This window comes from Lissotriton helveticus, chromosome 3_2 (genome assembly GCF_964261635.1).
Source record: "Lissotriton helveticus chromosome 3_2, aLisHel1.1, whole genome shotgun sequence".
Classification (NCBI taxonomy): Eukaryota; Metazoa; Chordata; class Amphibia; order Caudata; family Salamandridae; genus Lissotriton; species Lissotriton helveticus.
In genome coordinates, this window is record NC_136062.1 from 500662671 (window position 1) to 500687856 (window position 25186).

General features: G+C 49.9%; 1 protein-coding gene across 6 annotated transcripts in view; it reads right to left on the reverse strand.

Annotated features, from left to right (window-relative positions):
* Positions 1–25186, reverse strand: part of LOC144826114 (uncharacterized) — a 103159-nt gene that overhangs the window by 28524 nt on the left and 49449 nt on the right. The gene's annotated exons all lie outside the window — the stretch shown is intronic.

A 25186-nucleotide genomic window follows, 5' to 3' on the forward strand; every position in this document is an offset into this window, starting at 1 on the left:
CAACTCTGCAGCTCTACATGCCAAGAACAGATGCATACTGGTAAGTAGCATTTTCCGTTCGAGGCATATGAGCTGCAGATTGTACACTTAGCATTGATTGTGGAGCAGTGTCTCCCCTAGCAGTGGTCGCTTGTATCCGTTGCAGTGGTTTGAAAGAGAGTTTTAAGGACAGCCTGGCCTACTGCAGCTTGCTGCTTGGCTTGCACATCAACACAATAGTGTTTAGTGAAGGTGTGTATTGTAGACCATGTTGCTGCCTTGCATATGTCCTCTAGGGGGATGTTTCCTAAGAAAGCTATAGAGGCTCCTAGTTTGCGAGTGGAGTGCGCTCTAGGAGGAACTGTTAATGTACGTTTAACTTTTATATAGCATATTTGTATACACTTTACAATCCACCTTGCAATCCCCCCTTTAGAGATGGGGTTGCCTTTGTGTGTAGGAGAGAAAGATACAAACAGTTGTTTTGTTTTTCGAAAGGATTTAGTTCTATCTATATAGTATAGAAGAGCTCTTTTAACGTCTAGTGTGTGTAAAGCTCTTTCTGCTACAGAGTCTGGGTTTTGGAAAAACACAGGTAACTCTTCAGATTGATTTAAGTGAAAAGGAGTGATGACCTTTGGAAGAAATTTTGGATTAGATCTAAGAACCACTTTGTTAGGATGTATTTAAAAAAATGGTTCTTGTATAGTGAAAGCTTGTATCTCACTTACTCTTCTAAGAGAGGTAATAGCAACAAGGAAATCTGTTTTCCATGTTAAGAATTGCAGTTCACATTTATGTAGAGGCTCGAAAGGGGGTCCCATGAGTCTTGTAAGGACAATGTTCAGGTTCCATACTGGAGAAGGCGGCAAACTGGGTGGGAATATTCTTTTTAATCCATCCTTGAATGCTTTGATTGCAGGTACTCTGAAGAGAGACAGATGTTGTCTGTTTTGTAAATAGGCTGCAAGGTGCAGGCGTATGGAAGAATATGCCAAATTAGACGTTTGTAGATGTAAAAGGTAACAAATGATATTTTGGATGGAAGCATCCAGGGGATCAATTTGATTATTTTTGCAATATATTGCGAATCTTTTCCATTTAGCGGCGTAACACGCTCTGGTAGTGGGTTTCCTATCCTCTTTAATAATGTTCATACAGTCTGGTGGTAGGTTTAGATAACCAAACTAAGACTTCAGGAGCCAGATCGCCAAATTCAGTTGGTTTGGGTCTGGGTGTCTGATTTCTCCATGGTTCTGTGTGAGCAGAGATGGTGTGAGGCGTAGCTTTTGATGTGGAACTAGAGAGAGTTCTAGTAGTGTGGTGAACCACGGTTGGCGTGCCCATGTGGGAGCTACCAGGATCAGTTTGGGAGACTGTTGTCTGAGCTTGCGCACCACCAATGGAATCAGTGGGAGAGGCGGAAAAGCGTACGCAAATCTGCCTGACCAATTCATCCATATCGCATTGCCCTTGGACAATGGGTGTGGAAACCGGGCGGCAAAGGCTGGGCATTTTGCATTTTCGTGGTAGCAAACAGATCTATGTGTGGATGACCCCACCTTTGGAAGAATGGCTGAAGAACTTGTGGATGTAGTTCCCATTCGTAAATCTGCTGTGACTGCCGACTTAACAGATCTGCTATCTGATTGTGAACTCCGGGAAGGTGTTCTGCCAAGAGATGTATATTTTGAGGAATGGCCCATCTCCAAATGTTCTGTGCGAGCTGGGACAGTTGCAGAGAGTGTGCCCCCACCCCCCTGTTTTTGTATATAGTACATGGCTGTCATATTGTCCATCCGGATTAAGACAGCCTTGTTTTGTACTTGTAGTTGAAAAGTTTTGAGTGCTAAGAATATTGCTAGCAGCTCTAGATGGTTGATATGGAACCTCTTTTGTTGATTGTTCCATTGACCTTGAGTTGTATGATGTAAGAGATGGGCTCCCCATCCTGTGAGAGATGCGTCTGATGTGAGCACTACTTGTGGAACAGGTTCGAGGAACGGCCGCCCCTTTGTCAAGTTTTTGGTGTTCCACCACTGCAGAGAGCGATGCGTGCGGCTGTCCACCAACACCAGGTCTGTTAGTTGACCTTGAGCCTGGTTCCACTGTTGTGCTAGGCCCTCTTGTAATGGACGCATTTGCAATCTTGCGTGTGGTACTATGAAGATGCAAGATGCCATCATGCCTATTAGTCTCATGAAAACCCTGGCTTGCAGAGATTGTTGGTGTTGAAAAGTTGCGACTAAGGCTTGAATGCTCAGTATCCTGGCTGGACTGGGATACGCTAGGGCTGTAGATGTGTTTATTGTAGCCCCAAGATACTGGTGTACATGAGAAGGCTGCAGGTACGACTTGGTGTAGTTGATCGTGAACCCCAAGTTGTGCAACGTTTGAATTGTTTGATGTGTGTTGGACACATTGACTGAATGTCTTGGCTTTTATGAGCCAATCGTCTAGGTAAGGGAAGACATGTATCTGCTGTCTTCTGAGATGTGCTGCTACCACTGCTAAGCACTTTGTGAACACGCGTGGTGCTGTTGTTACGCCAAACGGAAGGACTTTGAACTGATAGTGTTGTCCTTCTATTACAAAGCGATACAAAAGGGGATGATGGACGGAGCGTTTGAGCAAATCAAACACTCACCCCCAGTCAACTGATCTGGGTTTAATCCATCACCGTTCTTTAGCCCACTCAGCCACCCCATTTCAGACATGGCCATATGCAAATCAGTCTGACCCTGTGCCTCATTGGAACAGTCCAGCCCGAACTGCCAAGTCATGTCTTCCATGGACCGGAAACAAGCATCCTGGGACCGGTTTCGGATTCATAATCCTCATCAGCCAGGCTATCTTGAATAGTATAGTGCTAGAACTTCTTGTTGAAGCAGAGTCGGGTGGTCTGTAGACATTGGACGCTGCCTGGGAGGTATGTGTGGAGGGGTTGCTGTAAGTTAAGTTAAGTTCTTAGGTATGTGTGGGGGGGGTTGCTGTGAGTTCTAGGAAGTAGCCATGCTGGATAATCTGTCTCACCCACTTGTCTGTTGAAATGGAATTCCAGACAGGCAGGAACTGTGTTAGTCTGCCCCCTACAGGAGTGGAATGCTGTGGGGGGAGCGGAGGGGAGTCATTGTTTAGTGGTGGAAGAGGATCGGTTGCTGTTGATACCGCGACCTCTTCCTTTGTTATTGTTGCCTCTGTATCCTCCTCTAAAATATCCCTTGTTAGAGGACGTTTGTGTGTGAGATTTGAAAGATGTAGTAGTGTCTGCTCCAGTTTGTTTGGAGCCTCCTCTGTAGAAGGAGCGACGAAAGGAACCTCTAGCTGGTGTGGACTATAAAGCCCCCATAGACGGGGCGGTGTCCGTGTCTTTCTTCATCTTTTCGAGTGCAGTGTCTACTTCTGGGCCAAATAATTGGTTCTGATTAAATGGTTGGTTCAAAATGGTAGTTTGCACTTCCTGTTTAAACCCGGAAATGCGTAACCACGCATGTGTTCTGAGTATGACACTGGTATTTACAGCTCTAGATGCTGTGTCTGCTACATCTAGTGCACATTTTATTGAGGCATTTGAAATTAACTTGCCTTCCTGTATGAGGTCAGTTGCCTGAGCTTTATACTGATCTGGGAGGTGGTCAAGTAGTTTCTCTAATTGATCATAATGAGCCCTATTGTAACGAGAGAGGAGGGTTTGTGTATTAGCTATACGCCATATGTTAGTGGCTTGTGCAGCTATTCTTTTACCTGACCCATCAATTACTTTGGATTCTTTGGCAGGTGGGGGTGCTTTACCCGAAGTTTGAGAATTTGCCCTTTTCCTAGCATTGGACACAACTAATGAATCTAATGGTAGGTGACCTTTAATGTAGACTGGGTCTGTGGGTGCAGGCCTATATTTTTTCTCACTTCTAGGGTTTAAAATTCAAGTGCGTACAGGGTCTTTAAATACCTCTGGAGTATGTTTGATTACCCCTTTAATCATGGGAAGAATTTGAACAGACCGCTGTGACTTTTCAAAAGTATCTAAGAGAAAATCCTCCTCAATCTCATCAGAATGCATGGGGACCCCATGGTAAACAGCAGCTCTGTTTAACAGATGACTAAAACCAATGTTATCCTCTGGAGGGGAAGGTTTTGATGGGTATAACTGCGGGTCAGTAATATCAGGCGCATTTTGTAGGTTTGGAAAATCCCATATAACGTCATCGACGGGCTATGAGAAAGGCTCATCTATATTGTCCCCTCCACCCAAACTGTATTCATCATCATTCTGCTGAGATGCATGTGATGATAAAAAGTGGAGAATGTGCAGGAGAGATTTGAGGTGATATGTGAAGAGGAACAGGGGAAGGAGGAGGAGGTATAGGAGAGGGAGGGTGCATAGGGGATGTTGCACAGTCCTTTTTCTTGGCAGGAACCACAGGTGTGGGTGGTGCATATGCTGGTCTCTTTTTATGAGGTGTAGTAATTACATGACCTGTTTTTGGGTCGATGTAGATCTTCTTTTGTCGAGGATCTGGCAGGAAAAGTTCCTCCTCATCTACAACCTTCTTGGGCGTCGATTTTTTTCGATTCCAGCCGAGGTTGTTTTGGTTCTTTAGCCTTGGGAGGTGTTATAATGTCCTCTGGCGTAAGTTTTGGTGCCGAAGGTGTTGGTTTCGGCTTGGTAGGCAGGTTCGAGGGCTTGGTCACATTGGAATCAAGCCTTGCGGGCTTCGGCATTGAAGAAGGTGTTTTCGGAGTGGAAGCTGGTCTCGTCGGCTTCGAGGCTTCGGACGCTGGCTTCGCACTTTTATGTTTAGAAGTGGACGGCTCCGGAGCCGGTACTTCTTTCGGTTTCGGAGCTGGTACTTACTTCTTGTGGTTTCAGTGCCGATACTTCTTTAGGCTTTGGTGCCGAGAGGTCTTTTGGTTTCGGTGTCGAACCATCATGTGGTTTCGGTGCTGAGCTATCTTTGGGTTTCGGTGCCGATGGGAGAGGTGGCATTGGCACGAGCAGCTTGCTCGGTGTCGAGGCACTAGAAGGCTTAGTTATTTTCTTTGGAACGGGCTCGAAGGCGGGGCTTTAGAAGCGGGTATTCGGTCTCGAGTGCTGACCTTTGTCTTCGGTTTGGGAACTGTACAGGGTGCAGGGGCAATAGTACTCACGAGCTGACCCGATGGAATGGAGTCGTCTGCCTCTGATACGATCTGGAGATCAGGCGAATCTTTTTCGGGAACGAGCGGAACCTCGTCTTCGAAGATATCTTCTGGTTCCGGAGCTGCTCTCTTCATTTCGTCGACGGGCCCTCCGATCCCGGATGGTTTTCTTCGATCGGAAGGATGCACAAGCTGTGCAGGTCGACTCGTCGTGTTCCGGCGATAGACAGAGGTTGCAGACCTCGTGGTGATCGCTATGTAGGAACTTTACTTGACATACCGGGCATCTTTTGAACGGAGTCCTGTCCATGAGGTGTAGGCCGCACGGCGTCGATAGGCCCAGCGGCCCGCGTCGATGACCGGAATCGAACTGATGGCATCGAAACTATTGTAGTCGATGTCGAAGGTAGTTTTTAGAAGTTTGAGGAAGTTTTGCGCTTCGAGGTGCTTGAAAAGTGTTTTTCTAGCCGGAGCGTAGAAACTTTCATCCGAACCCAGTGGCAGAAAAAAACAATCCAAGGATGGAGCTGATGCCCATACGCAGTATTGTCCAAGGGAGGAGTCACCTATCTCGTGACTACAAAGACTTCTTCCAAGAAGACAACAACCTGCAATCATCCGAGCCCAACACCAGGTGGCTAAGTACAATGCTAAGTGTACAATCTGCAGCTCATATGACTCGAACAATAAGGATACACCAGCACTTTCTGTGCAGTGATAGCAATCTCCATGAGCCTCCTTCGAGAGACAGACTATAAGATATAACAAGACTTCTAAGAAGGGTTTATTAAGACAATCTGAAACCCAGAGGCAGTCGGACCCGAGCCCACTGCATCAAGAGGAGGAAGAGATGGGCTACACACTATGGAAGGGCTGGCACTTGGAACACTTCACTGGCAGGACGGAGAGAAACGCTGAATGTCTACTGAGGGACACACTATGGAAGTGCTGGCACGTGGAACACTGCACTGGCAGGACGGAGAGAGATGCTGAATGTCTATCGAGGGATGTTCCCTGACAAAAATGTTAACAAGTTACAATTGTGAGAAAGTGCTCTTTCTTGCATGGTATGCCCCCACTTTTTGCTGAATTGCTGATGTGCTTTGACAAAGTGTGCCCTGGGCTCCTGCCAACCAGGTACCCAGGGCCTGTGTTCCTTCCCTAAAACTGTGTTGAAGCCTAAATACAATTGGCATCTCTGGCCACGTGTCAGCCCCTGGTAAATGGTACCACAGGTAACCAGGGCACTGTGACCAGAGAAGGCCCCTAAGGGTTGCAGCACTTATTGTGCCACCCTTAGAGGCCCTGTACCCTGACATTCACACACTGCCTTTGCAGGCGGAGTGTCTTGGTGCAGAACAAAGTGAAGAGCAGACATGGCACACATCCCAGTGTGCCATGCCCACAAACACACTGCCCTGGCATACTTCAGTCACCCCTCTAGCTGGGTGCCCTATGCCAGTGGTGTGGGCACAGGTGCATGAGCCCGGTGCACCTACAGTACCCAGGGTCATTCCTGGGCCCTGTAAGTGCAGTGATGCCATTAAGAGTATATGGTGCTGGGAGTTTGCCATCACGAACTCCACAGCACCATAATGGCTGCACTGAAGACTGGGAAGTTTGGAATCAAACTCCTCAGCACATTAAACCCGCACTGATGCCAGTGTGGGATTTAATGTAAAATGCACAACAGAGGGCGTCTTAGAGATGCCCCCTGAAACTCGACCAACTTCTGTTAGCAGTTGCCCCTTCCTCCAGCTCCAGGTCAGGGGGTACACCCTGAACCTGGCCCTCCAACCCAGGGTCTGTACCCTTAGGCTGGGCCTGTGCCTGGCCACCCAGGACTTCTGGGGGAGTACATCAACCCCCCCAAGGGAAACACACTCCTCATGAGTGGTACGAGAGTCTGCCTGGCGCAGGTCTCCAGCCTCCTGTCCACCTGACAGAGCATGAAGACCCCCCAAGACCAGAAGTGGCCTCACCAGGGTCAGTCCTGCGGTGCTCCGACTACAGAGCTGGCAACCCCTGACCCACTGGTCCTTCCACTGGGGACTGCGTCCCCCTCTCACCCCTCTCTCTGTACTCATGCCCTCTCCTTACTGGAGAGATGCTGCCAGACACCAGAGCTGGTGGAACGCTGGTTACAGCAGTCTCCCCCAGCTCAACTGACATCTTGGGATCCCCCTCAGGGGACAGCCTCCCGGTACAGACCAGGCCCCCCTCCTAGTGTCCCCTCATGGCACCAACTACGCCTTGAGACTGGGTTTCGGGCACCTCTGGACACAGCCCACTGCCACTCCTTCTCCTCTGAAACAGGGCGTGGGACCCTACACCCCTCCCACAACTCTGGGACCTATCTGGGTTACCACAAACCTCCCCCACCACACTGGGTTGGGGAAAACCTGATCCATCTCCTTCAGGATCACCCGCAGATGCTTCTCCAGACACTCTGGGAGCCACCAAAAGACCTGCCTCCAGTGCAAGCTCCCTGGGGTCAGAGAACTTACACTCCACCGGGTGTTGGCATAGCTCTGGAAAACAGGGACTTAAAATATGCTCCCCAACAATTGGATCACACAGCCCCCCACAGAGTTGTTAACCAAACTACCCTTCACCTCACCATCCAGTGCCTCGGAAAAGTGCCCCTCATCCTTCTCACGAGACTGGTGAGACCGTGTCTGACTGTTGCTGTCTCAGCCCACACTCTTCTGGCTGGTCTCCATCCTCACTTACCAGGGCTTCTATCATGGGGGAACCCCTCTCCCTGCACCGCTCATCTTGAGTCAGTAGAGCGTCCCTCCCACTACCAGGAATATGATCCCCTGTGCCAGTTCTGCAATCCACCCAAGGGACACTGCGCACCACTGGAGTAACCTCGGAATCCTAAACCCCCTGGTGTACGTCCACCCCCTCCTTAAAGCAGGGCCCCACATCTGTGAGTGCGTGTACCTCGTCCTCAGTACTGGACACTACATTTTTGCTGCCACCATTGGAGCTGGATTCCAGCTCAAACCCAGCCGAGCTCACTTCCTGAGCTGCACACTTTTTCTCTTCAGCTAAGACTTGTACCATCTCCGCGCACTCCCGGTCTAGCTGCCTCAGCCTCCGGTCACGAGCACAAATCCGATTCCTTTCCTCACGAGCCCCTCTTTCCCAGAATGTTTCCACCTCAGGGCCACTGCCCTCTTGGTATTCTGGATCCTCCCCCTCAGATTCCTCCTCAGAGCCATCTGTTAGTGTTGCTTCCCAGCGTAGCACCTCATAGCTGTGCAGGGCTGCCTCAAGATCCTGCCTTGTGGATCTCCTCTTCACAGGCAGCCCCCTCTCTTTGCAAATTACGTTTAGTTCCCTCATCTTGTAGATGGACAGATGCCAAAAGTTGATTTCTATTTTGCTAAGGCCCCACAGGTGCAAGAACTAACCAGAGTTCTACAACCAAATTCCGAAGGGAAACAGGGAAAAACAGTATGTGCTACATAATGGTCTGCAATATGGTAGTAGTGCACACCAATCACTGTAGGTCAAGTGCAAACACAAGTCCTATCCTCACCGCTGACAACCAATGTTAGAAATGAGATTTTTGTAGGCTAGCGCATGTGCCAAAGCCAGGCAGAAACCACCACTCTAGTCAGGATAAGTGAGTTACACTCCAAAAATAACCCCTTCTCACCCCCTTGATAGCTTGGCACAAGCAGTCAGGCTGATCTTAGAAGCAGTGTGTAAAGCATTTTCACATAATCAACAGTAATAGTGTGAGCACTACAAAAGGACACCACACCAGTATAGAAAAATATCCAGTATTTTGATATACTTAAGACAAGACCAAAAACAATAAAAAATCCACAATACAGTACTTAAAAATCTTCAGTTATCAAAATATGCTTGAAAAACGGTTCCTTGATGTTGATAGCTCCATCCGGGGCTATCGCGGCGTTGTAAACAAACAAATCCAAACAGTTCTGGCTGACCGCAGCGTGCGGGCCAGCTGTGGTGTCGGGAAGACCTGCAAACAGTACCGTATAGAAATGCAGGTAGTCGGCGACCTCACGTTGAGCTTCCGAAAGCACAGCATACACATGCGTCATTTCCAGAGGTCGGTGCAGGAGTCGTCGGGCCCTTGAAGTCACACGCATTGCAGATCGAACTCCTCTCTGATGAAGTTAGGAGCACTACCATCGGCAGGCGTCGAGTGCTGCGGTGCGAAGTGCAGCCGTGCAGTGCCCTCAGGTCCCGGTGCAAGTAGCGGCTCAGTGGTGGTGTCAGATGGTGCCCTCGGTGACACCAGGGTCGCGGTGCAAAGTGAATGCTGTGCTCGTCGCAGTGCTGGCAGGTCGCGGTGCAAGCAGCAGCGTAGTTGCTGAAGCGCTGTCGTTGGCTGACAAACTGGAGTCGATGGCGCCGGCAGGCCAAGGTTGCGGTGCGGGAGGAGGGTGGTGCGTCGTGTAACTTTACGAGCAGTGCCCTCGAACCACGGTGCAAGCAGCAGCACAGATTTTGGTGTGGAGTGGCGTTATCGGAGATACCAAGGCGTCGTCGTGAAACAAGGCGGTTCGGGGTGCGTTGCCCACAGGTCGCTGTGTGAGCAGCGGCTCAGTGGCGGCATCAGCAGGCGTCGTCGGTGAGACCAGGGTCGCGGTGCTGTGTTGCAGCGGTGCCCTCTGCGGTGCCTTCAGGACACTGAGTCGGCAGCGGCGTCGTAGATGGCTTCGGGTTGCTCTTTCCACTGTTGCAGCACAAAACACACAGTCCCTAGTGCTGAGGGCAGAAGAGCTTGAAGTCTTTGCTGTTCCTGAGACTTCTTGAACAGGGGGTAATCTCTACCTCAAGCCCTTGGAGAAACTCACAAAAGTTGATTGCAGAAAGTTCAGTCCAGGCCTTTCACTGCCCACGACAGAAGCAGCCACTGCAGGTCAGCCCAGCAAAGCACACAGCAAAGTGGTAGTTCATCCTCACAGCTTCTCCAGCTTTTCTTCTTAGCAGCCTTCTTGATCCAAAAGAGTTCTAATGTTCAGGAGCCTGGGCCCCAATATTTATATCCCAAAATCCTTTGCTCTGTTAGGCAGGGTGTCAGTGCCCAGCCAGAACCAGTTCTGCCTTCTTTGGTGCGACTTCCTGGCAGGAGGTGGAGACGGCATGGTCAGATGCAGACCAGCCCCTTTGAGGTGCAAGGAAATCTTCTCTCCCTTCCTCAATTGCTGCCCAGGTCTATTCAGCCCTTTCCTGACCCACCTAGACTATCTGGAGCCTCTCCGGCCCCCCAGCCTTCTGTCATCCAAAACCCAGACAGGCAATCCACATTCCAGCAGAGGCACACAGGATGACAGAGCAAGAAAATACCTACTTTCTAAAAGTGGTATATTCAAACAAAGAATGTAAAAATTAGGAAATGGGCTGCAATTCACTATCAGGACATGCGACTCATTAGCTAAGGTAGCTGAAGGTCGACATGTTTCAAGCCTAATTCAGTCGTGTGAACGATCTAGTGGCTTTTCTTCAGGGCCATAAAAACCTAATCTACACAGTGACTGGGGTTTTGATAGAGGAGTTCATTTGTGTTACTCGCAGCCACCTATACTTATCTATGGATCAATGTAAGTACATCAATTTTTGAGACGACCCACTGAGGGTAAAAATGTTGTTGAAAGTTGGGCTGAAACCGTCAACATTATCGGCGCCCTCTTGCTCTCCTTAAACCTTTTGTGCGCGTAAAACAGCCGCCATTTTGGGCACCATGGCTTCCCTGCTCTCGCCGAGAGCCAGCGCGCCTCTCTCTCCCTCCTAGCTTCGCTGACAACCCCCCTGCCTGCACCTGCCGCGAATCATAAAACCCCTCTTCGGCGCTGCTCTGCCCCAGGCCCTCGTCCTGTTCCCAGCGCAACACCTCCCTTCTTCCCATTTATGATCCCCGGCCCTTTGATGCAAACCCCTTTTCCCCGTGTGCCCGTTTGTCTTCCCCGTTCCCAGGCCGACACCCAGCTCTGCCGATACCAATCCTTGCCCCTCCCCGTACAATAGAAAGTTTCCCCCCAGCAAGGGATCCCCGGGTTGATCAAAGCCCCCCGCCCTACGAGATCCGATCGAACCCCACACACTCCGTGAATCGGCGGAATATCCAGCTGCGCGATGATCATCACCTGTTGTGAACGGGGCAGGGACTTCCACTGTAACCTTGCGTGGGAACGGGCTGGGAAGGGGGATTCTGAGGATGTCTTTCCATACATCAAAGTATCGACGAGAATGTGTTACATGCAATAAAGAGATAAACTTGTGTATAAGAGGCCAGGCCTCAGGGATGCAGTTAGAGCACCTCAGAACGATACCTTCTGTCCGTTTCGTTGTGTTCTCCTCCGGAGAGAATAAAAACCTTGTTTCCTGCCTTCCAGTCTCCAGCGCCTGCCTCTTCAATAGTTTAACTTCTTTGTGGGTTCAAGAGGCGACACCGCCGGGCAATACTTAAGGATCTTATATTCTGGTTGGTAGTGCCCCCCTTATTTTCAACAATTGGCGACCCAAGCGTGGGGCCCATCAGCGACCCATGGATCCAGTGGGAGAGGTCCTGACGACAAAGTGAACGACTGCAACGATCGGGAACGCGTCTGTCCGATAGACCCTCGTCTGACAGCCGATCATCCGAACTTCACTGGTTCCGAACAGACCTCTCTCGAGTGATCTACGGTCCTGACGGAACCATCAGGAGTGCCGCGAGGATAACGGAGAAGAGAGGACGATCGGGCGCTGGATTCGGAAGACAAGAAACCGTCCATGCGGTCCGGGTAAGGTCGTGTAATCACGACAAGTTGCGAAATGATTGCTTGATTGCTTGTTTGTTTAAAAATACTAGTATTGCTCTCTTTTATTTATTTGGAGATTCACTGTCTGCAAACGGAGAAACAACGGGCTCTCTCTTTTGCAAGCAGTGGAGGATAGGTAGGGCAGCAGCCGTGCTTATTTTTTCTCCCCCACTCAATAATCACTTGAAACTGAACTATTGTTCGCAAAACTATTGTTTCCTGGAGATTCCCTGTCTGCAAACAGGGAAGAGACCGCCCTTTTTGCAGATAGTGAAAAGGGTAGGTAACGCAGATCTTTGCGGACCTACTCATTCTCCCCATTGTTATTTATTGGTCTTTTGTTATTTTGATCCATGAGGTATTCACTGCCTGCAAACAACGTAGAATAGAAATATTCTGTCCAGTCTTTGCACCTAGTGATAAGATAGGCAGTGCTGACTTTTTAGTCCCTCGTTACGAGCCGTCATGTCTGTCTTCTCCCCACTGATTAGTAGCCTGTTTAGCCCGGACCGCCTATTAGAGATGGACCATCCAGCCCCACTGGAAGGCACCCCTAATAAGGACATGTTCATGAAGCATGGATTGACCGCTATAGCCTATATTATTATTATTATTATTATTATTGCAGGTTTATATAGCGCTAGGAATCGACTCCCGGAGGAGTATCTCCACGCTTCGACCGCTGGGGAACCCGTCCTGGCTCACCCTGAGAGATGGTCCCTGATGGGTATCTCTAAGGTGCGACCAAGCATCCCCGGCGGTCTGAGGGGGCCTTTGTGAAGATGAGGCAAGCTGATGCCCAGAGTTGCCGAGTGTGGTTTCTGACTAGAGTAGGCACCGAGGCGAGAATTATCGAGTCCGCTGACCCTGGTCCACGACCCTGCCGCGTCGGGAATCGAACCCTGGTCCCGGGCCGTTCTCTGCTTACGGGTCTGCCGCCTCTAACCAGTGAGCCACACTTCTCCACAATAGTAAACTATGGCATAAATATACAAAAAAGGGTCAAGAAAGTCAATGGCCCCTGATAGGATCCTTCGATGATGATAAAATAAAAACGCTAGAAACTGCCCTGGGTAAAAACAAGACAACACCTACTATGCTTGACAGCTTCGGCATGTGGCGAAAAGAAACTGAACAACGTAAAAAGAAAACTGAGAGTAGGTTGGAAAAAGAGCTGCGAAAAGCAGCCCACCTAGCTGCTCAGAAACTAGAAAAAGAGATAAAGGAAAGAGAGAAAGCTAAACAGAAACTAGAAATGGAAACGCCAAGCCAGTGTCCGGTTAGAACCCCCTCCATGCTCTACCCTGATTTACCCTCGAAACAACGAGCCAATGAGGACCTGCTGTTAGGTCCTCCTATCATCTACATGCCCCCTCCATATGCCCCTTCTCAACCCTTGGCGCAGCACGCGCCACCCCCAGGTACAAACGAAGGTACCGCCACAGCGTCTGCCCCAATGGCCTCTGTGCCAGCCGAACCCCTTGTATTAAAACCCGCATCAACAACAACGTTAGACGACCATGAGACTCGAGGGGCTGGCCCTGCAAGAACAAACAGACTAGACAAAGATGAGCGAGCGGGGATCGACAAAATAGCAAGGACACTGGTAGAAAGAAAGGATGATGAAGAGTACATCACAGATATGTTCAGCTCGTATACAGGGAGTCACAGACGACATTTTACCGTACGACTGTGTTATCATGTCTTGAATGCATACGAGGACCGATATCGAGACAAAGGTCCCGAGAGCCTAAGGACTCTGTACCGGAAGGTCGATATCGGGGATGAGGGCGAGTGTGATGTGTCGGACCTCCTTACGCGTACGCTTGAGGTTTTCCGCCACCTCACTGAACGAAAGCCGGGAGCTAAATCCACAGCCTCCGTAGTGACCGAACCACCAACCGAGCAATCTAACACCATGATGCCGATACGTGAGGCTGCCCCTTACTGGGTTCCTCCTCGGGGTACAGGGACTCACGATGATGCAAACAACCAAGATGCGAAGGGAAGGGTAGTGTACAACTGGGTCTACCAGCCATGGGACCGGCAAGAGATACTGACATTCCGGAAATCTCTACCCGACCTACGTAAAAACCCCACTGCCTTCTATACTGAAATTGGGTACAGCCCTGGGCTCAACGATTATGACCCTGGCTGACATCGACTTGTTCTTCGGGTTATGTCTACCAGCTGATGTGTGGAAGCAAATCCGGAAAGTCGACCACCTTGAGCTGTTTGGACATACCTGGTCACAACTCGATGACCTGGACAAACAACGGGGACCAGGACAAAAGCCGTTGAAATCCATTCTAGACCTCCCAGATAAAATCGTAGAGAAATTAAAAACCCTAATCCCAGAAAAGAAAGTGGACTGGTCGATAGTAACAGCCTGTCGCCAAAAACCCCAGGAGGATGTATCGGAATACTTCTCCCGGTTTGAAACGGTGTTCTCCGATTACAGCGGCCAGGACATGACCACTGCAACCGGACACCATCTGTTTGTCCAGAATTATGTTAAGGGCCTATCATCGGAAATCTCCCAGAAACTACAGGCCAGCGAGAGTAGTTGGGCAGCCTCCAAACCTACAGCGATTCTCCAAATGGCCCAATATTATGAGCATCAGAAAAATGAAAACGATAGGGCGACAGAGAAAAAGAAGAAGGACTTAAAAGAGAGGGTGATGATTGCCAAACTGCAAGGGGTGACTATAGGACGAGACCAATACCGGGGAAACTACCAGACAAACGTCCCTAAGACTACATTTCCCCAGGACCGCACTCTGACTTCCTACAGTGGACGCACAGACCTTAGAGAAGACCAGTGCGCTTTCTGCAAAGGGACTGGCCATTGGAAATCCCAGTGCCCAGTTCTTCTGGAAATGATCAGAAACAAAGACCCCAGGGATGTAGCAAACGGACCGAGACCTAAGGGACAACAACGAGGGCCCCCAAATGACGCGACTAATGACAGATCAAGCAGACCAAATACGTTCGATCGACCCAGGCAGAACCAATATCAACAATCTGACTATGACGACACTCACACCTTCGCATAGGACAGCCAAGGGCGAGGGAGGGATCCAGTCGAGCTCTATGTTGACCAGCATGGCCCTTATGTCACTGCTAAGGTCCTGGGTACCAAGTCTCCATTTCTGGTAGACACTGGCGCAACACGTAGTGCGTTATCTAAACGACTGATTCCAAGGGCACCCTTGTCTGGCTCACTCATAACATCGACAGGTTTCGATGGAACGCCCTCCACCAACCCTTTGTCTGCCCCGATTCTCTTTGACGTAGAAAACAACACCACCGACACCACGTTCTTGCTTTCCTCCAATAGCCCTGACGCCATTATGGGACTTGACTTACTGAAACACTTCCGAGCGACGATCAGGTGTTCTCAAGATGGAGTTCGAGTGTTTCTTTACGACAACCCCGTTCTGCTTAGACATTGCTCCCCCCGACACATGTTTTCCATCACCGACGTTGACGCGTCCCTGCTTGACACTCTACCTCCGTATCTGTGGGCCAAAGCGGATTCGGACGTAGGGCGTATGTTAATTTACCCAGTGCACATTACTGTCCGACCAGACGCAACACTCCCAAAACTCCCACAATATCGGATATCGCCAGAGGGCGAGAAGGCATTGGTAATGATTATCCAGTCACTGATAGACGCAGGAGTGGTAGAGGAAGTGGTTAGCAACGTTTGCAACAGCCCTATCTTGCCCATTATCAAGAAGCAGGGAGAGGGAGATGAGAAAGCATACCGTTTCATCATCGACCTCCGAGAGATCAACAAAGTGGTGGTACCCCAGTACCCTGTGGTCTCAGACATCACCACCATCCTGACCTTGATTCCATCCACTGCCACCACCTTTTCCGTCATCGACCTCAAGAACGCATTCTTCTCCATCCCCATCCACCCAGACAGCCGATATCTCTTCGGCTTTACCCTAAAAGCCCGCTCATATAGGTTTTGCCGAGCGCCTCAAGGCTACACGGAAAGCCCTAGCATCTACAGCCAGGCCCTCAAAAGACAACTAGACCAAGTCCAGTTACCCGACGGAGTGGTGTTGGTACAATATGTCGATGACATCCTTTTGGCAGCCGACACCACCCCTCTAGCGGTTACCGCCACCATTCAACTCTTGCACTTCCTTGCGGAAAATGGCCACAAGGTCTCCAAGAAGAAGTTGCAATTCTGCCTACCCCAGGTCACTTACCTAGGCCACCTTTTGTCCAAAGATGGAAGAAAACTCACCCCTGATCGAATCCAAACCATTCTAGATACCCCTGTCCCTAAGACCCAGAAGCAGGTTCGCTCCCTATTAGGTCTCACCTCCTTCTGCCGACAATGGTTACCAAACTTCAGCCTCGTTGTAAAACCACTGCTTTCTCTGCTAAACAAAGACGTCCCTTTCCCACTCCCTTGGACTCCTGAGTGTCAAACTTCCTTCACAGAACTGCGAGATGCCCTTTGCTCAGCCCCTGTCCTGGGTACCCCTGATTACAAAAAGCCCTTCTCCCTTTACACTCACGAAAGGGAGGGGTGCGCTTTATCTGTCCTGACCCAGGCCATCGGCCCTAAGCAACGACCGTGCGCTTACTTCTCTGCCACTCTTGACCCTGTCGCCAGAGCCTTGCCTGCCTGCCTTCGAGCTGTAGCTGCTGCTGCAGTCTCTATCCGACAGAGTGAGGGGATTGTACTCTCGAATTCCCTCACGGTACTGGTACCCCATGCAGTCGACACCCTCCTGAACCAAACCAAGACGCAACATCTGACGAGTGCACGACTGACTGGATACGAACTGACCTTGCTTGCCCCCCATATCACCCTGAAAAGATGCACCACACTGAACCCAGCAACTCTGTTACCCTTGCCAGAGAACGATCCCAATGTGCACCCCGTACATGACTGCGTGACTCTTACGGACGAACAGACCAGGAGTAGGGTCGATCTCAGGAACACAGCTTTCCCTGACCCCGACGGGGAGTTGTGGGTGGACGGTTCTTGCATCAAACTCTCCGATGGTACCACTTCCGCTGCCTATGCAGTCACCACGGCTCGAACTGTAGTAGAAATAGCCCGCATCACCCAGCGATCTGCCCAGGCAGCGGAACTGATTGCTTTGACGCGAGCCTGCATCCTGGCAACAGGAACCACAGCGAACATTTACACCGACAGCCAGTATGCCTTCGGGGTGGTTCACCATTTTGGGCTCCTCTGGAGGGAGAGAGGATACTTGACCTCACACGGCACACCCATTTTGCACGGGGATTTAGTCTCCGCCTTAATCGAAGCTGTCCTCCTCCCCAACAAACTTGCCGTTATCAAATGCCAGGCACACAAGAAAGTGACAGACATTATTGGACAGGGAAATGCACTAGCCGACATCACCGCCCGAACGACAGCTGAAAATAGAACGACAACACATATGTACGTGACCAGGTCACAAGTAGAAAACTGGACTGACGCCAAGGACACAATTAGAGACATACAAACGGCTAGCACACAACACGAATTGACTGAATGGACACGGGTGGGATTGAAAGACGATGAAGGCTGCTGGCGGACAAAAGACACGAACAGATGGTTGCTACCTGATTCGTACTTGATTCCCATATTAACCATGGCACACTCCCCTGCCCACATAGCATCAGCCCCCATGATCGAACTTGTCTCCAGGGTTTGGCACAATGACAAGATCCCAGATTCCGCCAAACGCCTGGTCCAACAATGCTTAATATGCCTGCAACACAACCCCGGGAAAGGAACTGTAGTACCCCGGGGGGGATTTGGGGTCCCAAACCACCCATTTGAAGTCCTGCAGATGGACTACATCCAGCTAGACAGATGCCAAGGCCTGAAATATGTACTCGTCGTGGTGTGCACATTTAGCAAGTGGGTGGAAGCATATCCAACCCGTGACAACACCGCTATGGCCACTGCAAAGGTTCTGTTAAAGGAGTTTTTCCCCCGTTATGGCCTCTGTCGTGTTTTATGGAGTGATAATGGCCCCCACTTTGTAGCCAAAGTTATCCAGCTCATCCTAAATGGGCTGGGTATTAAACAGAAATTCCACGCAGTCTTCCACCCTCAATCTGCTGGGCTTGTCGAACGACACAATGCCACACTAAAGCTTAAACTGGCCAAAATAGTGGCTACGACGGGCCTGAAATGGCCAGACGCCCTCCCATTGGCATTGCTATCGATGCGCTCTACCCCCACCCGACATCACTTAACCCCTTATGAAGTTGTCTTCGGTCGACCCATGAGCGTCTGGTCTGCCCCGAAACCAACTTCCATTCATGACGTTCCGGACGTCCTAATGTCTGATTATCTGTACAAATTGACTGAAACTTTGTCTGTCCTTCATCAGCAGGTGCAGCAGGCCATCCCCGATGCTTCCAGGGGTCCGGGTCACGCCATCCAGCCGGGGGACTTCGTGCTGATCCGAAATTTTCAGCGATCAAAGAGTTTGGAACCCCGGTGGACGGGCCCCTGGCAAGTGCTGATCACCACTCGGACCGCACTTCGAGTGGAGGGGAAGAAACACTGGCTGCACGCTCATCACTGCAAAAAGGTCTCTCCAGCCCTGGCCACGACAGACACCGTCAACACCCAAGAAGAGCTCCTGAACCAGGACCGACCATCGTTGAACTGCTACCCTGATACTGAGACACTTGAACTTTCAAAACATCCTGACCCCACTGTGCCATCTCGAGAAGGGTATTTCCTGCGTCGAAAGGAGGGAGCTTCGGCTAAGTAGGCCACGGACTAGGTTAAAGGATCTCAGAACGGTGACCCAAACTACCAAGGGTTACCTGGAGAGAAGCTAAAACTAAGTCTGTGGTCCTGCCCACTACCGAGCACCTTGAAGACGAAGATGATGGAAGCGCCAGATAAGAAGATGATGGAAGCGCCAAATAAGAAGCCGACGGAGACAGCAGGAAATACCCACTACAGAAATCCGAGAACAGACAGACTCCATAGCTCAAAGACAATTGCACTCTTCATCGTAATCCTCCTCTGTTTTCTCCTCATGACTACGCTCTGGATTATGGAAGAACACGCACCTGCTCACGAAACATTCCTAACCACTGCTCAGCCTACCACCATGAAGGAACATTATCTAATTTCGCTCTCTCCTCAACTAAGAGAGAGGCGAAAGGAGTTTTGGAACAACTCTTTCGTGCAGCTACTTCACCAGCACAATCTTGCCACCAACACCACCAACTGCTGGATCTGTGGGTTGCTACCCCATGCCACTGGACATTCAATACCATTCATCCCTTCACCCTTCTCTGTCCACGGCTCCTGCCTTGCCTGGCTGATCCTCCTGCAAGAGAGCTATACGGGCAATGCCACCTCCAGCAGAACTGCAGCACATTCTTCTCATGGGGCCGGGCGAAACAAGACAAAGACACACTTCTGCCCGCTGACCCCCAGCGACTCGATCCAAATGGACATCCCGGCTAAAGAACGAATCGAAATGCAGGTGTTCAACAATCCAACCAGACCCACCTTCTCCTATCTGCGGAAACGAACGGCTGCCACTCTGACTGTGGCCCTGTCGGTCATCAACGTCACAGGCCACATGTGTGTAGAAGGACTTGGGACACAGCTGGTGGGTCGCAGCGCTTGCCGCTTTACCAGCACTCTGGATTCCACGGATCCACCTTCCTTTGTGTCATCCCCAAACATGTATTTCATCTGCGGCACGAAGGCCTACACCTGGCTCCCCAAAGGCTGGGGGGGCACTTGCTACATCTCCTTCGTCCTTCCTCCAACTTATGTGGCCCCAGCGAATCACCACAGGCAAAAACGAGCCAAAGACGTTGAGCAAGCCGACTCAACAGGGGCGCAGTTCCTCGATGCTATGAAAGGACTCGTCCCCCTCTGGGGCCCGATGGCAAACAGCCGTGCCATCCGACATTTGACTCAGGCAGTCGAGACAACCATGAACATCACAGCGGGCATCTTTGCCAACAACACTGCCGAGCTCCAAGCGGTCCGTTTGGTGGCTCTTCAGAACCGCCTCGTTCTAGATGTGGTTCTGGCGGACCGTGGAGGAGCATGCCGCATTATTGGGTCCAGCTGTTGTACATACATACCGGACAACTCACCCTCAGTGTACAAAGCCATCGAACATCTTCACAGACTCTCTTCGGAAGTTCACCAAGAGCAAGAAGAATGGTCGCTTGGTGGTTGGTTCTGGGACACCGTCAAAAGCTGGGGCTGGAGACTGCTCACCATTATCCTGATTCCCGTAGTTGTAATATGTGGCCTATGCTTAGGAATTCAATGTCTGCCACCTATGTGTTCTTTATGTGCGAGTTGTATTTTTCCCAAAACTGTGGACATTGGAAGCGAACATATGAGAGCATTGTATGATACCGAAGTTAGGAATTTGATGAAAATTGACATTGAGTAAAGCAAGGTGGCTAGATATGTTGAAAAGGGGGGACTGTTGAAAGTTGGGCTGAAACCGTCAACATTATCGGCGCCCTCTTGCTCTCCTTAAACCTTTTGTGCGCGTAAAACAGCCGCCATTTTGGGCACCATGGCTTCCCTGCTCTCGCCGAGAGCCAGCGCGCCTCTCTCTCCCTCCTAGCTTCGCTGACAACCCCCCTGCCGCGAATCATAAAACCCCTCTTCGGCGCTGCTCTGCCCCAGGCCCTCGTCCTGTTCCCAGCGCAACACCTCCCTTCTTCCCATTTATGATCCCCGGCCCTTTGATGCAAACCCCTTTTCCCCGTGTGCCCGTTTGTCTTCCCCGTTCCCAGGCCGACACCCAGCTCTGCCGATACCAATCCTTGCCCCTCCCCGTACAATAGAAAGTTTCCCCCCAGCAAGGGATCCCCGGGTTGATCAAAGCCCCCCGCCCTACGAGATCCGATCGAACCCCACACACTCCGTGAATCGGCGGAATATCCAGCTGCGCGATGATCATCACCTGTTGTGAACGGGGCAGGGACTTCCACTGTAACCTTGCGTGGGAACGGGCTGGGAAGGGGGATTCTGAGGATGTCTTTCCATACATCAAAGTATCGACGAGAATGTGTTACATGCAATAAAGAGATAAACTTGTGTATAAGAGGCCAGGCCTCAGGGATGCAGTTAGAGCACCTCAGAACGATACCTTCTGTCCGTTTCGTTGTGTTCTCCTCCGGAGAGAATAAAAACCTTGTTTCCTGCCTTCCAGTCTCCAGCGCCTGCCTCTTCAATAGTTTAACTTCTTTGTGGGTTCAAGAGGCGACACCGCCGGGCAATACTTAAGGATCTTATATTCTGGTTGGTAGTGCCCCCCTTATTTTCAACAATGTGGTCTCTTCGAGTATTTTGCCTAGTGACAAGCTTATTAGCGTGGAACTCCTGTATATGAGCACACTGGAAGCCCTACTCACGCCGGCGGCCTCAGCATTTTACTATGCCAGTGATACCCAACCCTGACCACGGGAAGCCAGGCAGAATGTTTGGTCCCAGTGTATCCTTTACGTGATACCAGAGACTGGCTCCATACCGTCTTATCCGGGGAAAGCACTGGTCCATGCGCCAAAACAATGAGGCACTTTTAAAGGTTCTGGGCAGGATCATGATAAACCGAACAATGGAGAAGAACCTCGCTAGGTTAGAGGTTTTCCTGTAGTTGGTAATAAATTATGTGCTATTTGCTGTATACACATCTCGCCTAAACACATTAATTGTGGTTCGGCCAATAAGTTGTACTGTTCCAGAGAGAAGATGTCTGACTGTATCAGTAAAAGGCAATTCAGATTGGGTGCAAGTAGTAACACAAGAGTAAGATAGACAATTAAAGGCTGGCAGCAGGCTGGCTCAGCAAGGGTCTAACAGATGGCTTGAGGGCTGAATAAAGACCTTCCCTCCCTTTGGATGAGACAATCGTCTCCTCTATTCCTGAAGAAGACCCAGCTACAGGGCCATCTACCGAAACTCTTGGGTCTCCTGGAGAGGGCATGGCTATATTGTATGAGATAATCATCTCTTCTATTTACTAGTCCTGAAGAAGACCCAGCTACAGCGCCATCCACCGAAACTCTTGGGTCTCCTGGAGACAGCAAGGCTATATTGTATGAGATAATCATCTCTTCTATTTACTAGTCCTGAAGAAGACCCAGCTACAGCGCCATCCACCGAAACTCTTGGGTCTCCTGGAGACAGCAAGGCTATATTGTATAAGACAAACATCTCTTTTATTTACTAGTCCTGAAGAAGACCCAGCTACAGCGCCATCCACCGAAACTCTTGGGTCTCCCGGAGACGGCATGGCCTATATTGTATTCATTGCAGACTCCCAATCATGAACAACACGTTTTTACAATAACTCAACCATTTTGCTTTCCGGCTCCTCCTAACCAGGCTTTGAAACAGGCTTTTCACACAGTGGGTCTTCACTGCAGTGCAGAAAGAATGTGGGATGCCCCATAAATGCAACTGTGACTTTTCTAACATCTGTTTTTAAGGTAATGTGCTGTACATAATCAGGCACAGGTTTACGTTAAGCAGGATCACCATTATGGAAATATCAAGGTTAATAACTACTGGAATACCTAATAAAAGCGGAGTTGTAATACACCAGAACAACAGAATACTGCTACCGGAACAGAAAGACGCTGAAGCTTGGAAAAATGATGAACTGAACCCTATTCCTGTGCTGCTTCGTTTTGAATGTGAACATTTACTTTTCTTGCTGTATTCTGAATGTGCGTTAACTTTGCTAAAAGTAAATTTTTAACACAGTAAACAACAAAAGTGCAAATAAATGGCTGACCCACACTCAGCACCAGACCCCGTGCAGGCCCTTACAATGTACTGCTTATATATTAATCAATCAATCAATCAATCAGTATTTGTATAGCGCAGCACCGTCCCCCCTAGGGGTATCTGGGTGATGTGTCTCCGTCGAAGAGCCAGGTCTTGAGTTTCTTCCTGAAGTCCGCCAGGGAGGGTGCTGTACGGAGGCAGAGGGGCAGGGTGTTCCAGGTCTTGGCCACGAAGTAAGAGAAGGAGCCGCCCCCGCTGCAGCTGCAATGGATGCAAGGGGTGAGTGCGAGAGCGAGAGAGGCGGAGCACAGGTGTCTTGGAGGTAAGTGGAAGTTCAGTCGATGGTTGATGTAGGATGGTCCCTGGCTGTGCAGGGCCTTGTATGCCTGTGTGAGGTTCTTGAACCGCCATCTCTTCTGGATGGGTAGCCATTGGAGGTTTCAGAGGTGGGGGTGATAAGGGTCCGTCTGGGGAGCTCCAGGATACGTCTGGCTGCGGTGTTCTGTATGGTCTGGAGTCTTTGAGAGCTGGGTGGGAATTCTGGTGTAGACACTGCTGCCCTAGAGGCTGCTGGTGACAAGGGCCTGTGTGACGGTCTTTCCAGAGTTATTGAAATCCATCTGAAGAGTCTGCAAAGCATGCGATGAGTGTGGAAGCAAGAGGAGGCAGCTGCGGTGACTGGTTGTTTCATGCTCAGTTGGCTGTCGAGGATGATGCAGAGGTTGCGTGCATGGTCTGTCGGTCTGGGTGTTGGCCCGGGTTCCGCTGGCCACCAACTGTGGTCCCATGCGTAGGTGTTCTTCCCGAAGATTAGTACTTCTGCTTTGTAAGAGTTGAGGTAGCTGTCCCTCTCCAAGTGTATTCGTAATTCACAGAACGATGTAGATTGCCACACTGATAAACCCCGGTGCACTTTGTTTGCGGAACTCCAGCACATTCCCAGTTTACAAATTCCATGTCATTGAAGACTGCAGAATCTCCGGACACTCTCTGTTTACGGACACCAATGCATTTCGTGTTTGCAGAATCTCTGTACACTTGGTACACACCGCAATGTTTGTCTGCAGAACACCTGTTGATTTTGGTTTCAGATTAGCTGCAGGGTCCTAGCTTGATGAAGTACATTCCCGTTCCCCGTTACAGCATTCATACATGAGAGGCGATGCCTATACACTCTCCGTTTGCAGATCCCCAGTACAGTTCAGGTTCCAAGCACTGACAGTTTACAAATCTCATTATACTCTAAGTTTACAGAATCCTGCGCTGGGAAATTCCTGTGCATTTACTTCCCTCCTTCACCTGAAGCAGGTATATCTTGGAAAGAGACAGCTTTTATTGCTACATCTAAAGCCAGTTCTGCCATCCCAGCTCACTAATTATGCAGTAGTAACGAAGGTGTTGTGGAAAAGTAAATTTTGCCATGTTCTGTGTCCCTACGCGTTCCCCATCTTATGCTATGTGTGCATGATTAATATGCATATGTATCCCCCATGTTTGATTAAAGACGCAATTACAGTTGTGTCCATCCCTAGTATGCTAGTTTCCAGTTCTCGTGAATACTACGAATATTAGGCCTATGTAAAGATACGTTGCCACGTTTCTCAGTGTGCACGTTATTTCATTGTAAAGTCCCCGTTTCTAGGCCTCAAAAGGGCCCGGACACCAGATTCAGCTCCTGTCTCCTGAACCCTCGCTGAGGAGCGATACAGCCCCCACCTGTATCCTCGACCCTTCACTTACTTCCTGCCTCGCAGTGCCCGGCTCGGCCTGGCTCTGCCTATGAGTCTGCCAAGAGTATGTTATGATTCTAGTTATCAGTCCAGCCCTCCTTCTCTGCATTCCTAAGCTACTGAATCGCATCAATAGTTTCAGTCATCGTCTAGCCTTTACGTCTCCATGTAAGAGAAATACTGTATTAATGGTCATTTAATATTCTTCATCACGCACTACATGTAGAATAATGCATGCTCCAGTCTTAGAGTCTGTTAGCCTCTCCCCTCCTGACTCTTAGTTTATATCAACATGTCCTCTAAACATTAGATACTAGATAGGATTTAGGTACATGTCGCCCTGACTCTCCAGACTTCAGTCTTTACTCCTAGCGCAGAGTTCATAGCCCCCAGCTTCTCCTAGTAACACGTCATTGTCAGTTTGCGCGCACCATTAGGTTAGAGGTCCCGGCTCCTTAGGTAGCCCCCTCCATGTTTCCGCCCCATTTATGACATATTCTGTTACGTTTACATCACATGTCCATGTATACGCCTCCTGTTACACCCACTTTCACCCTTATCTTTCGCGACTGCTATTGACCACACCCACTGCTCCGCCTACTGTATTCACTATAATGCAATTGTTTTAGTATATATATGTTGTACATTGTTATTAAAGTTAGCGCGCTCATTCCCTGTCCCCCCCTGCAGGGCCCTGCCATCCTGTTCCCGTGCAGGTTGTCCTGTTCCTGTCCTTTATGCTGTATTAAACCTGCAAA